This window comes from Osmerus mordax, chromosome 6 (genome assembly GCF_038355195.1).
Source record: "Osmerus mordax isolate fOsmMor3 chromosome 6, fOsmMor3.pri, whole genome shotgun sequence".
Taxonomy (NCBI): domain Eukaryota; kingdom Metazoa; phylum Chordata; class Actinopteri; order Osmeriformes; family Osmeridae; genus Osmerus; species Osmerus mordax.
In genome coordinates this window covers 8979731-8992645 of record NC_090055.1, presented here as the reverse complement: position 1 = coordinate 8992645, position 12915 = coordinate 8979731, and positions in this window count along the sequence as shown.

The window sequence follows — 12915 nt, the reverse complement described above, 5'->3', positions numbered from 1 at the left end:
CTCGCTGCCAACTCTCTCTCTCTTCCACTATGTTTCATCCCTTTGTTTCATCTCTCTTTTCTCTGCTTTTCTGCTCTCACAGTGCCCCCCCCCCCCCCCCCCCCCAGAGTCGTGCTGAGGAGAGGTCTAAAGAGAGCAATAACGCTCATATATCCAGATGTATGAGGAATTGAGGCGAAAGGGAAAGGAGGAGAGAGAGAGCGAGGAGGTATGCTCCGAACGTAGCTGTCTCCCAAAAGGAAATGGATTAAAGTGCATTGGCTAGTATTCTAGAGACGAGACAATGTGTGTGTGTGTTTGTGTGTGTGTTGGATTCATCAGTAGTCCAGGCAGGGACACGCCTCATCTGGTTTACAGCCATTAAACAGGTTGTCACAGTGGCCCACTCTGTCATTCACTCTCGTTCACCTCGACTCACCCTAGCGACCGTACTCCCGTGACCTCCTGCATTGTTCATCTCAAATCATCGCTTGTCATGGAGGTGGACTGATACTACATCTGCGGATGTATGCTGAAACATATGCTGATACCAACAGTTACTGTTACTCTGGAAAATTCCGGAGAAGGATGAAAGCTAAACGGGTTCTCCTGTGAGCCCTGAACCCCAACTCAGCAACCTCGAGACACTTCCAGGCCTTTCTTCTCTCCAGCCTAGCGCCATGCTGGTCTGGTGGATATCACTTCAAACACATACCAGCATCTCTCCGTCCAAGAGGGCTGTGCCCGGCGGCCAACTGCCTTCCAGCAAAACTGGAATCAAGTGAACTCACGCCTCACACAAAAAGCCAATCGCTAATTTGTTTATTTTCGCCACATCGCTGAACTTTGATGTGATCTCTTTGTTTGGACAGCTACTCCTGTCACCTGCCAAGGTGCCGAGGAGCCAGGGGTCACCTATGGGTCGTCCAGGGGTCAGATAGCCCTATTCTCTTGGAACAGACTAGCGCCTGCAATCATTACCATGTGGACCGGACCAATACGAGATGGGTGGGGGGAACATATGGACTGGACCAGGACTAAGTGGATTGGGGGACTTGTGGACTGGGCCAAGACTGCATGGGTGGGGGGAACATGCGGACTGGACCAAGACTGCATGGGTGAGGAGAATATGCGGACTGGACCAAGACTGCATGGGTGGGGAGAACATGCAGACTGGACCAAGACTGCATGGGTGAGGAGAATATGCGGACTGGACCAAGACTGCATGGGTGGGAAGAACATGCAGACTGGACCAAGACTGCATGGGTGGGGGGAACATGCGGACTGGACCAAGACTGCATGGGTAGGGGGAACATGCGGACTGGACCAAGACCGGATGAGATGATAGAACATGTGAACTGGAATAAGACTGGACAGACAGAGAACACTTTGCAGCAACTGAGTTAGCCGGTAACACTTAAGTCAACGCTTTTTGGCATTTACAAAGTGTTAACTAATAGTTAGTTAATCCTTTATAAAACATTTTGAAACATTAACAATACATTAATAAATAGTTAATAAGCTTATTATTAAACACTATGTTGATCATTAATAAACACTGTTACAAATTATTTATTTTATTCATAATACAATTCATAAGGTGTTTGATAACTGCATTAGTAAAAAAAAAAAAAAAAAAAAAAATAGTTAAGATATCTGCTAAGTATTGGTGTACATAATGTATTCGACTTGGCGTACATTAATTAAAGACATAAGTAAATATGTTGTTAGTTATTTACTCATGTTTTGTAAAGGTAATGTAAATGGTTTGTTCACCATTTGCTAATGCTTTCTATAGCAGCTCATGTACCACTAACACCTTTTAAACTACTGGTTTGCAACTATATTAACAAGCTGTCTATAAAGTATGATAATGCAGTTATCAAACACCTTATGAATTGTATTATGAATAAAATCTATAATATTTAACAGTGTTTATTAATGATCAACATAGTGTTTAATAATAATCTTATTAACTATTTAATAATGTATTGTTAATGTTTCAAAATGTTTTATAAATAATTAACTAACTATTAGTTAACACTTAGTAAATGCCAAAAAGCGTTGACTTATTATAAAGTGTTACCGAGTTAGCCTGTTGATATGGACGCACTCACACACACACACATACACACACACACACACACACACACACACACACACACACAGGCACACACACTGATGCAAATTCACTTCTGAGGTATTTACATACGGTGGGAGAGGAGATGGAAAGCAGGGACCAGGTGTTATGTGATAGATCAACAAAATCTGGCTGTACATCTCAATGTGTCAAAATGTATTAAGCCCAAATGTATAGTCTGAACAATGAGGAACTGGAATTTCAAAAAAGCCTATAAGATTTGTGTGTTTCCCTTTTGGAAAGTGCCTGTCCAGATGATTGTAGATAGCATCAGAATGGAACACAAGGCTGTTCTCTGTTGGGTGGAACGTTCCCGCTTTATTAAGCGGGAAACACTCATCTAAATCAAATCAAATGGGCTAATGCATCTTTTTTCTGCTTGCCAGTAGCAAGCTGAATAGGGATGAGTCACAGTTATGAATCACCCTCATTTTCATCATTATCATTGTCATTATCGTCACAGTCTCAACCTCCTCCCCTCCTCCTCCCTCCTTTCCCCCTCTCGTCTCTTCTCCTCTCGTCTCCCCTGGCCCTCCTTTCCTGTCATCTCCTCTCCCCTCATATCCTCTCCCCTCCTCTCCCCTTGTCTCCTTTCCTTTCCTCTTCTCCTCTCCTCCTTACTGCAACTCTACACCAGCAATTGTATCGGCTCCGCTACAAGTACTCAAATTAACTCAGTAAAATATTCTTGGGCGGCAAGCGTCAGATCGACCTCCAGTAACAACAGCAGCAGGCAGTGTTTACCTGTGTCTCCTCTGACACCCCATCCCCGACGCCCACGCTCATGGCATCCAATCTAAACTCCCAAGAGTTCCCTGGATGCCGACCAAACCCGATTTGGACGGTGCAAGTAGTGAACGAGCGAGGAGGGTGGATAGAGGATATAGGAGGGAGGAGAATGCTTCTTTTCCTCAGCACAGAGGACTTGGATGGGGGATTTCAGTCTTTTATCGGATCGGGGTTACTTGGAAGGCTACTACCTTTGCAGCGTTGGATCCTCGGATGCTGAGGTGTTTCCTGAAATGAACCAGATGACAGACGTCAGCCTACACCAGGCTGGGTAACCGTTATGCACCTTCACTGAATAACCGATGTGAACCCAGGTACACCAGGCTAGTTAACCCTTGTGCTGCCTTCGGGTCACATGATCCAAAGGTTCATAACGAACCATCGTTGTGTTTACCCAATTTTATCCAATACAAAAACAAATAAAAATAATTTTCTTTTAACCTTCGCAATGTGGGGGGTCTGAGACAGCCCAACGGTTAAAAGAAAATGCTTCACTTTGTTTTTGTATGCGGTAAAGTTGTCGCAATACGACGGTGGGTCACAATGACTGATAGGTCAGAATGTCCCAAAGATAACACAAGGGTTAACCGATATAAACCTACTCCAGGCTAAATATACCTGATGTGAACCATCACTAGATAGCCAATGTGAATCATCACTTGATAGCTGATTCAAACCAAAACACAGGAACAGCAGAGACTGGGAGGAGAGTAAAATAAATCACATTAACCCATGAAGGGTATCTTTGATGTAAAGCATTTGATGGTGATTTGCCATTATCGGAAACTGCATTTCTTCATAATTTATCTTGATGACTTGAATACTGTTAGCTTGTGTGTATATGATGGTTGTCTGTGCGTGATGATAATAGAATAACCACTGTGTGGGTATATAGGACTCTGATATAGGGCTGTGTCAACTTAATGAGCTGTGATGTGACAATGACTAGAGGGTCACTAACACTGTGCACTTGCCACACATGACTTAAGAGTTCAAATGACTGAATTTCCCTTTCGATTCCTCCTTTATTTTTTGGCATTGTTGTCAAATAGAATATCTATCTCTAGGCCTTACCGCTCAGCATTTCCTGTGTGACACATCCCCTTTCTCTGTTGTCCCCACATCCAACGCTTTACTGTAGGGGTCCACGGGGATGCTACAGCAGGCTTGATCACAATGTTGGGCCACAGACCGCTGGTCACCCAAGCAGAACCTCTGTTTGGGCCAATTTGATCTCAGGGAGAAACGGACGAATGACCAATCCTATCCTTGGCTTGTTCTCGGGGGCAATCTCTGTCTCTGTTTCGGTGTCTCCGAATGACGCGCGTCGCCGTTCCCGCGTGTCCCTTTTGAGCCCACGGAGCGGCGAGTTGGACATATGTGACATCAGGCCACACCAGCGGGTCCTCTTCTTGTCTGTTCCACTCACACACACACACACGCACACACACTCCGAGGCTCCTGTAATTGGGCGCCTGCAGGAGAGGCTGGACTGGCCGTGTCTCACATCCGTCTGCCATCATTACCGTCGCTGCCATGTCCCTGTGCCCCCGTGATCCTTCTCTGTTGCAGCCATTAGCCTCTGCCCCCCACCCAGATCTGAAGATACCGCACACATCAGCCACCTCGAGGGGGTGGAGACTTGGGATGTGTGTATATATGTGTGTGTGTGTAACAGGCTTGAACTTCGGTCAGCCAATCAGAAGATATTGACCATTCCGTGGTCAGATGAAGGGACCGCAGGCCCTGGATGCCGGCCCACGGCTGATTCTGGGTGAGGACTGACGTCACTGGAGCTTCATGAGTCATGCTGCTCCGCCGCAACAAGTGTTGGGGAGCGGTCTTCCCCTCCCTCTAATAGGACACAGACACACATTCACACCCTGCCCTGTGTGTCCTGACACGCTCACACCCTGCCCTGTGTGTCCTGACACGCTCACACCCTGCCCTGTGTGTCCTGACACGCTCACACCCTGCCCTGTGTGTCCTGACACGCTCACACCCTGCCCTGTGTGTCCTGACACGCTCACACCCTGCCCTGTGTGTCCGGACACGCTCCCACCCTGCCCTGTGTATCATCACACGCTTTCACCCCGAATGGGGAGAGAATGGACACGAACAAATGTGGCCCCGCTTGACTACTGTGCTCCCCCAGCCCTCTCCTCCTCTGCTCTCTCCTGCACCATGTGTCACGTCGAGCTACAAGGAGGACCCAAATGCGGAGTGCGGAACGGAAAGTTTATTCATGAAAAACTGAAAATCACTCAAGCAGAAGGCTCGGGAAACAGTAAAGCCGCAGAAAGTAGATCCAAAGGGTGATCCGTAATACGTCGTCGAGAACAGGCAGAGTCCGAGATAGGGGGGGGGGCAGTCCAGTAAATCCAGGGAAGGGTAGGGAAGTGGCTCACCGCGGCTGGAACAGAAAAAAACCACACACGATAGGCTACACGTCGAAGCCACAAAACTCTTCAGCCAAGAAGAAGGGAAACAGAGGATAATTATAAGATGCCTAATCAGCGCACAACAGGGAACAGGTGGTGAGGAGGAGGGAAAAAGGTGCTGATAGAAAGATGAGCTTCAGCTGACGAGCGCTGCCGTGAAAAGAAAACAGGCTGACCACCGGGTCACCCCCCAAACCCTGACCCCATGTATCTATCAGACTCGCAGGCAGCGCAAACAGAAAAGGGCTGTGCTTGTTATTGCTGTAAATACCTCACTGTCACGGGGCCAGTCTCCTCTGTTGCTCTAACTGACTGACTGCGCTCACAGATGACTGGTTTACGGTCGCATGGGGCCCGCCACACGGCATCACCGCGGCAACCAGACCCCGGCGCAGTTCCCGTAACCCCCTCCCCACTTTCCCCCTGCCCCCCCCAACTCCCAACTCCACCGTGGGCTGAGGGGCTACCAGTCCTGTTGGAGGGTTGCCGCGGTGACACAGTACTGGCCACGAGCAGAGCTCAGCCTCCCCCCCCCCCCCCCCCCCCCCCCACCACCACCATCACCACCACAACTTCACCCGGTGGTCCGCCGGCCAGAGAAAACCAAGCTTCATGGGGTTTTAAACTGAAATAATAAAGGAGCAACAATAGCGGCGCCGGACACAGCCCACGCTGATCTGGCCAGACCCAAAACAGACCCAGAACGAGGCACGACCAAGCAGGGCAGCTCGCTACGACGTGTCGGAGAGATGGACTGAGGGGCCGTGTTGCAGGGGAGTGGAGGAAATAGGCTAAGCATGCCGGGGACTGAGTTATGGGGTGGTGTCCTGCCTGCTGGCTGGAGGTCCTGTGAAGCATCGAGGTGTGAGGTCACCCAGCCAGCCGTCTCTCTGTGGATGGCACAGGGAGAAGGAGCGAGGGAGGGAGGGAGAGAAGGAGGGAGGGAGAGAAGGAGGGAGGGAGGGAGGGAGGGGGGACTGGACAGGACATGGTAATGGAGAGGATGTGGGAAGAGAGAAGGAGAGAGTTAGAGGGTGAGAAATCGAGGGAGGGAAGGGAAGCGAGAGGAGAGCGGGATGGAGAGAAAGAGAGAGACGAGGGACGGAGGGGTGCAGAGAGGGAGGGTGCGAGGGAGAGCTGGAAAGAGAGAGGGCTCCAGCGGGGGGCCAGAGTTATAAGCTGTCACGGTCGTTGCCCACGTATCCGATTTCCCAGCGACGATTTTAGTCTTCCCTGGTGACACTTTCTGCCTGAGAGTCCAGACGCTTGGCCCGGGATTGACACTGATCCTGCCTCGCGCAGATCATCCCCACACGCAAACAGATCTCCTGTCACCGTCTCCACCGCAAGTCTGAGTCTCGCTGGAGCAGTTTTCCTGTCACAGGAGAGATTAGACTTGAAATCAATGTGTCTACGAAGGAATTGGTCTAGACCTGGGAATTCGCAGGGTTAAAAGCTCGACCGGGAGGAGGATTCAGGGTTGAGAGAGGCGCTTCTGGGGTGAGAGAAGAGCTCTCTCTGTAGAACTCCCACTGCACACGCACCGGAAACGCCCTCCGGTTAAGCCTGTTACCGTGGTGACCAGCCTTCCTCTGGGATTCTCGGCTCGTCCTGCCGGTGCTTACCTCTGATTGAATTGAGGAAGGGCGAGGGGGCGGAGTGTCTGGGGCGAGCGTGCTGCTTTACCTGCCCAGCCACTCTGTCTCACATGCACACACACATATGCACACATACACACACACACACACACACATGCACGGGACCACTCGCACACACACACACACACACACACACACGAACACACAAGCACAAGCAACAGAGGGATAATAAGACCACACCATCAAGGCCATGGTCTCACAGCCCTCACAGGCGAGGCGCGCTGGGAAGTGAGTGATGTTGAGACAGATGTTTCTCATATAGCAGCCAACGTTAGCCGCGCGGGGCTGATGAGAGTTCTGTTACATTAACCCAGCCTGGATCTGCTGCCCAGACCATCGCATTCAATTACATTTAACCCTAATTACACACACACTCTCTCTCTCTCTCTCTCTCTCTCTCTCTCTCTCTCTCTCTCTCTCTCTCTCTCTCTCTTTTCATATGTTATGCACCTTCTCTCTTTGTCGCTCTCTCCTTTTCTTTCCTTCTCTCTTTCTCTCCCTCTCTCTTTGTGCCTCACTTGCTTCACAATCTCTCGTTCTGTCTTTCTCCCTTTCCTCTCCTCTCCTCCCTCTCCTCCTCCTCCCTCTCCTCTCCTCCCTCCCTCTCCTCTCCTTCCTCTCCTCTCCTCTCCTCTCCTCTCCTCTCCTCTCCTCTCCTCTCCTCTCCTCTCCTCTGCTCCCTCTCCTCTCCTCTCCTCCCTCTCCTCCCTCTCCCCCTCCCTCTCCTCCCTCTCCTCCCTCAGCGTTTAGTTACCCTTCTGTCTCTCATGATGGTGTCTGGAGTGAAAGCCATCACCTCCTCCTATGATAGGGTCATATTAACAAGTTTCATGGCTCTCTAAGGCTCCATTAAAACCTACTACAACATCATTCTGACAATTTGCGTCAGAGCGTGAAGTCAAAAGCAGTTTGCGCTTTTCGAGGTCTAAACCTTTTCCCACGAGAACCAGAAACACAATCCAAACACTGGAACCCTTAAAATAAGCAGGCTTTCACGATGAACAACAGGGACTTGAGGTGGGAATATTCCGGACTTTCCGACCTGCCTCCCTCGTCCAGCGTTCTCACACCCTCCTCGACCAGGAAATGAGAGACGTGATCACGCGCTGTGCCCGCGCTCCGCCTGGCACGCTGAACGCCACGAGGCCACTACTCGCTCCTCATGGGAGGAAGCACGGTTGTCATGGCAATGCAGCAGGGGCCTTGCGCTCATCCGTCACCCGACCTGACCCCCCACGATATGAGGTGTTGGAGGAGGCCAAAACACGACACCGCCCATCTCGGCATAATAAATGACAGCTGTCGGTTACTCCTCCTCTCTCTGTCTCGCTCTTCTCCGTCCCTCTCCTATCCTCTCCCCTCATCACCCCCCCCCCCCCCCCCCCTCCGAAGACGTTTACATTCCAGTTCCTATACGGAACGCCAGCAGACCTCTGAGCCACACGAATGCTTCTTATTTTCCCCCACGAACCCTCTCGATGTCTCTGTTACGGAAACGTCTGCCAGGGCTCGGGGAGAGAGGAGCAGGCTGAGCGTCTGCCAGGGACCGTGGCGAGGGTTGGGAAACAATGGCACGCCCTGTGCGATTCCCAGCGCCGCTCCGGCCCCCAGACCGCCTCGCGAGAACTAAGCCCCGGCTCCTTTTGTTTTGTCAGATCACGGCGGCGTACCTCTGATTGGTTGTGTCGGATCTGGCCCCGAGGAGAGCCGAGACGGCTCGACCAACATGGCTGGTGCCCCGCCAGAGAGAAGGAAGAGCGGGAGGGCCTGCTCAAACTGTTGTGGGGGACTGGGTGTCGGTGGAATGGGGTGGGTGTGTGTGTGTGGGGGGGGGGAGGGGGGGTTCTGGAGGGTTCTGCGGAGATGAGGCGGATTACTGGGCCCAGGAGACTGGCTGGTGTCACGCGGCGGTCTCTCACACTCCTTGTGGCAGCTCGCCATGGCAACTCCCCATGGCAACGTGTGTGGCGGTTCCTGACCTCTGCGTGTTCAACACTGGAGAGTTACCGCCAATTGTAGAAGCATGGTGGCGTCTCTGTCTGTGTGTGTCTGTGTGTGTGTGTGAGGGCTCGTCGGGGGCAGGAGAGGGCTGAAAGAAAACCGAGAGGAGAGAAGGAGGGAGCGGACAGTGCTGCCTCAGACACGCGTGTTTTCGTTTCCTTTAGACCTACTGACAGATGAGTGAGTCCACTCTGGGTGGGGGGTGGCGAGGGTGGTGGAGTTTGTGTAGAGGCGGGGGGGGGGGGGGTGGGGGGGGTTGACGTAGCTTGACAGCAGCGGAATGCTGTCTGGTCATTCTGAAATATCATCTAGGATTGTCTTCTTCAGCTGCGGCGATCCTGCATGAATTATGCATGAGGTGAGGGAGGCCGAGGCCATGTTGAGTCTGGTGGAGGAGAGCTGAGAGGAATGCTGTGGGCCAGATCCGCGGGGCTGAATAGCTAGCTGTGAAAGTGATTACTCTCCGGGCTCGGTCCCCCTCTCTCAAACGTCTGCTGTACTTTTATCCGCCGCTCGATATTGGCAGTATATGTTTGAATAAAACACAAAATTCTGTCATAAAATACACTTTCATTCTCCAGTCAGAAACCATTAGCAGGGAAACTTTAACACCCGCTTCCCTTGGCTTGTTGGACCGGATCAGTTGAGGAGTGTGGAGTAAGATTAATAGCTGTAGCTTTATCTTGGCAAATCAAATCCCAATAAAGCTTGTAGAAAAATTAAAAGCTGGCCTGGTGTGAACACAGAAGGGAGCAGGAAGGTAGACGGCTTCCAAGCCCTGCAGGTGATTCTTTTACAACTTGATATCTAATGCTAGCTGGAGTCTTTATGGACATATTGCATATTGACACAGAGACGCTGGTTTCCTTCAGCGGAGACCTCTTACCTGGAGCGTCTGTCTGACCGAGTGATTTACGACCCTCCGCTCAGATAGGGTTTCAGTGTGTAAAGTACAGCACATTTAACTTAAACACCCCGCTCGCCAATAAAGCTGTGAGATTATTTGAAAAAGAAATGGGTTCAGACAAACATTTTGGAGTCTATGCACCATGTCACCATTCAGGAGGTTGGATGGACAGGTGGTTTGATTGGACGGGAGGTTGGATTGGACAAGACATTATTGGGCAGGAGATTTGATGGATTTGAAGGAGGTTATTGGATAGGAAGTTGGATGTACATGAGGTTATTGTACATGAGGTTATACTCTCTTGGAAGTCGCTTTGGATAAAAAGCGTCTGCTAAAATGAATAAATGTATTGGACAGGAAGTTGGATGGACAGGAAGTTATTGAACAGGAGGTACGATGAACAGGAGGTTATTGGACAGGAAGTTGGATGGACAGGAGGTTATTGAACAGGAGGTTGGATGGACAGGAGGTTATTGAACAGGAGGTTGGATGGACAGGAGGTTATTGAACAGGAGGTTGGACGTACAGGAGGTTATTGGACAGGAAGTTGGATGGACAGGAGTTTATTGAACAGGAGGTTGGATGGACAGGAGGTTATTGGACAGGAGGTAGGATGGACAGGAGGTTATTGGACAGGAGCTTGGATGGACAGGAGGTTATTGAACAGGCGGTAGAATGGACAGGAGGTTATTGGACAGGAGGTTGGATGGACAGGAGGTTATTGAACAGGAGGTTGGACGTACAGGAGGTTATTGGACAGGAGGTAGGATGGACAGGAGGTTATTGTACAGGAGGATGGATGGACAGGAGGTTATTGAACAGGAGGTAGGATGGACAGGAGGTTATTGGACAGGAGGTTGGATGGACAGGAGGTTATTGAACAGGAGGTAGGATGAATAGGAGGTTATTGAACAGGAGGTAGGATGGACAGGAGGTTATTGGACAGGAGGTTGGATGGACAGGAGGTTATTGGACAGGAGGTTGGATGGGCCGGACAGAAGGTTGGATGGAGAAAAGGAAAGCTATAGCAGGTGTCGCAGAAGTGAATAAACTGGAGGTTGAGACGTGGAACCGGCAAGTGACTCATGGAGATAGACATTTGGCCCAGTGATAAAGGCCTGAAGGTGTGATACAATCTGTTTAAGACATTGTAATTGGGTGGATGAGGAAGCTTGCCGTTCTGTGAGTGTGTGCTTCTCTGTCCTCATATTGACATATGAACACACCATTTACCGTCTGGCTGAGTAATGGCTTCCAAGCGAGTTTAGATTGATGACTCCCAGCCAGACTCTCGCTCCCACCTTATGTATCTTTTCCCTTTCTCTCTCTTGCTCTCTCATTCCCTCTTTTCCATCCCTCCCATATATCTGCTTATTCTCTTCCATCCCTTCCCGAGGAGAGGGTGGGGTGAGGGGCTGAAGCATGTCTCAACAGACGAGAGAAGGGCTGAAGGCGAGGTGGTGGGATGCGTTCAGTACTGGTTCCAGCCAAAGAGCTTCTGTCTCCAGTCAGGACCTCCAGAGCCAGGTCAGAGAGACCTATACTCCCGCATCAGAGAGTTACAGACCTGGATCAGAGAGGTTTGGGGGGGGGGGGACCTATGGAGATGGAGCAGGCTACCGACTCACCCTGCCAGACCACGACATTTGACTGGCAATCAACTGGGATGTAATACAACCTTGAGCACTGGCAATACATGCACAGTACACAGTATACATAATACACACATACTCTGTGTACCCTGTCAGTGTGGTCGTGTGTGGGCGGGTGCCAGTCAGGCAGTCATCAGGCAGAAGTAGTCGATCCCTGAGAGACAGGGTATCACCGTAGCCTGGTTGGCTGACAGCTTCAGGACCTTATTGAAAAATCAATGTCCATCTCACCTGGCTGCCAGCCAGCTCGGCTGAAGTCACCTCATGAAGTCTGATCCTGTTACCTGATGCCGGCTCCACCCTGCATACACACACCGAACACACACACACCTTTTCTCAAAGTCACTTTGATGCTCAAGAGATAGCCCTGCTCTATGACCCAGGGCAATATGGCTACTCGGCATGTTGTTGTTGTTGGTGTTGTCCACGGCAACAGCATGCAGGCAGACAGACAAGCAGGAAGGAAGGAAGGCAGGAAGACAGGAAGGCAGGAAGGCAGGAAGGCAGGAAGGCAGGAAGGCAGGCAGGCAGGAAGGAAAGCAGGCAGGCAGGAAGGCAGGAAGGCAGAAAGGCAGGCAGGCACAGGAAGTCAGTCAGACAGACAGACAGACAGACAGACAAACAAGCAGGGAGGCAGGGAGGCAGATAGACAGTCAGGGACACGGAAAGGTTAGGCTACATCCCAACCTCCAATCAGAACTGGTGTGGTGGAGAGCAGAAGGCCCAACCAGTTATTACCAGGGTTGCCAATCAGGAACCTGGATGCTGTGTAGTCAGACATAAGAAAGGAGATTTAAACATAGTAGTTTGACATTTCAGAGGGGTGATGTCATTGAGCAGGAGTTTCTAGGAGGAGAGGAGAGAAAGGGAGAGGAGAGAAAACGAGAGCAGAGGAGGAGGAGAGAGGAGGAGCGCAGAGGAGAGGAGAGCTCCCCACTCTTGGCATTCTCTACTAGGGGGACGTCTTAGACCAGCCTGTCTGTACACCTTGTCTATCCCCAGACTGCCCCCACAACACACACACACACACACACAAACTTGCATCTAAAGAAAGTGGGGAGATGGAAGGGGGATAAAAGGAGGAAGTGAGGGGAGGTGGGCTGGAGGGCATTTACATTGAACAGTTAGCGTATGTGACCTCATGTTTTGTCTCTGCAGATTCCTCTTGATATTGTGAAGGCCCCCACCCCCTCCCTCGCCCCCCCGCCACGGCCTTCTCTCTACCTCCCCCCCCGCTGTCCTGCCTCCTCTCCTCTGGGCGACGGTGGTGCGTAATGCAATTTGGTTGATTAAAAGAAAACATTAAAGCTCCACCTTATTGAATTTGACGGCACGTACGTATCCGGAG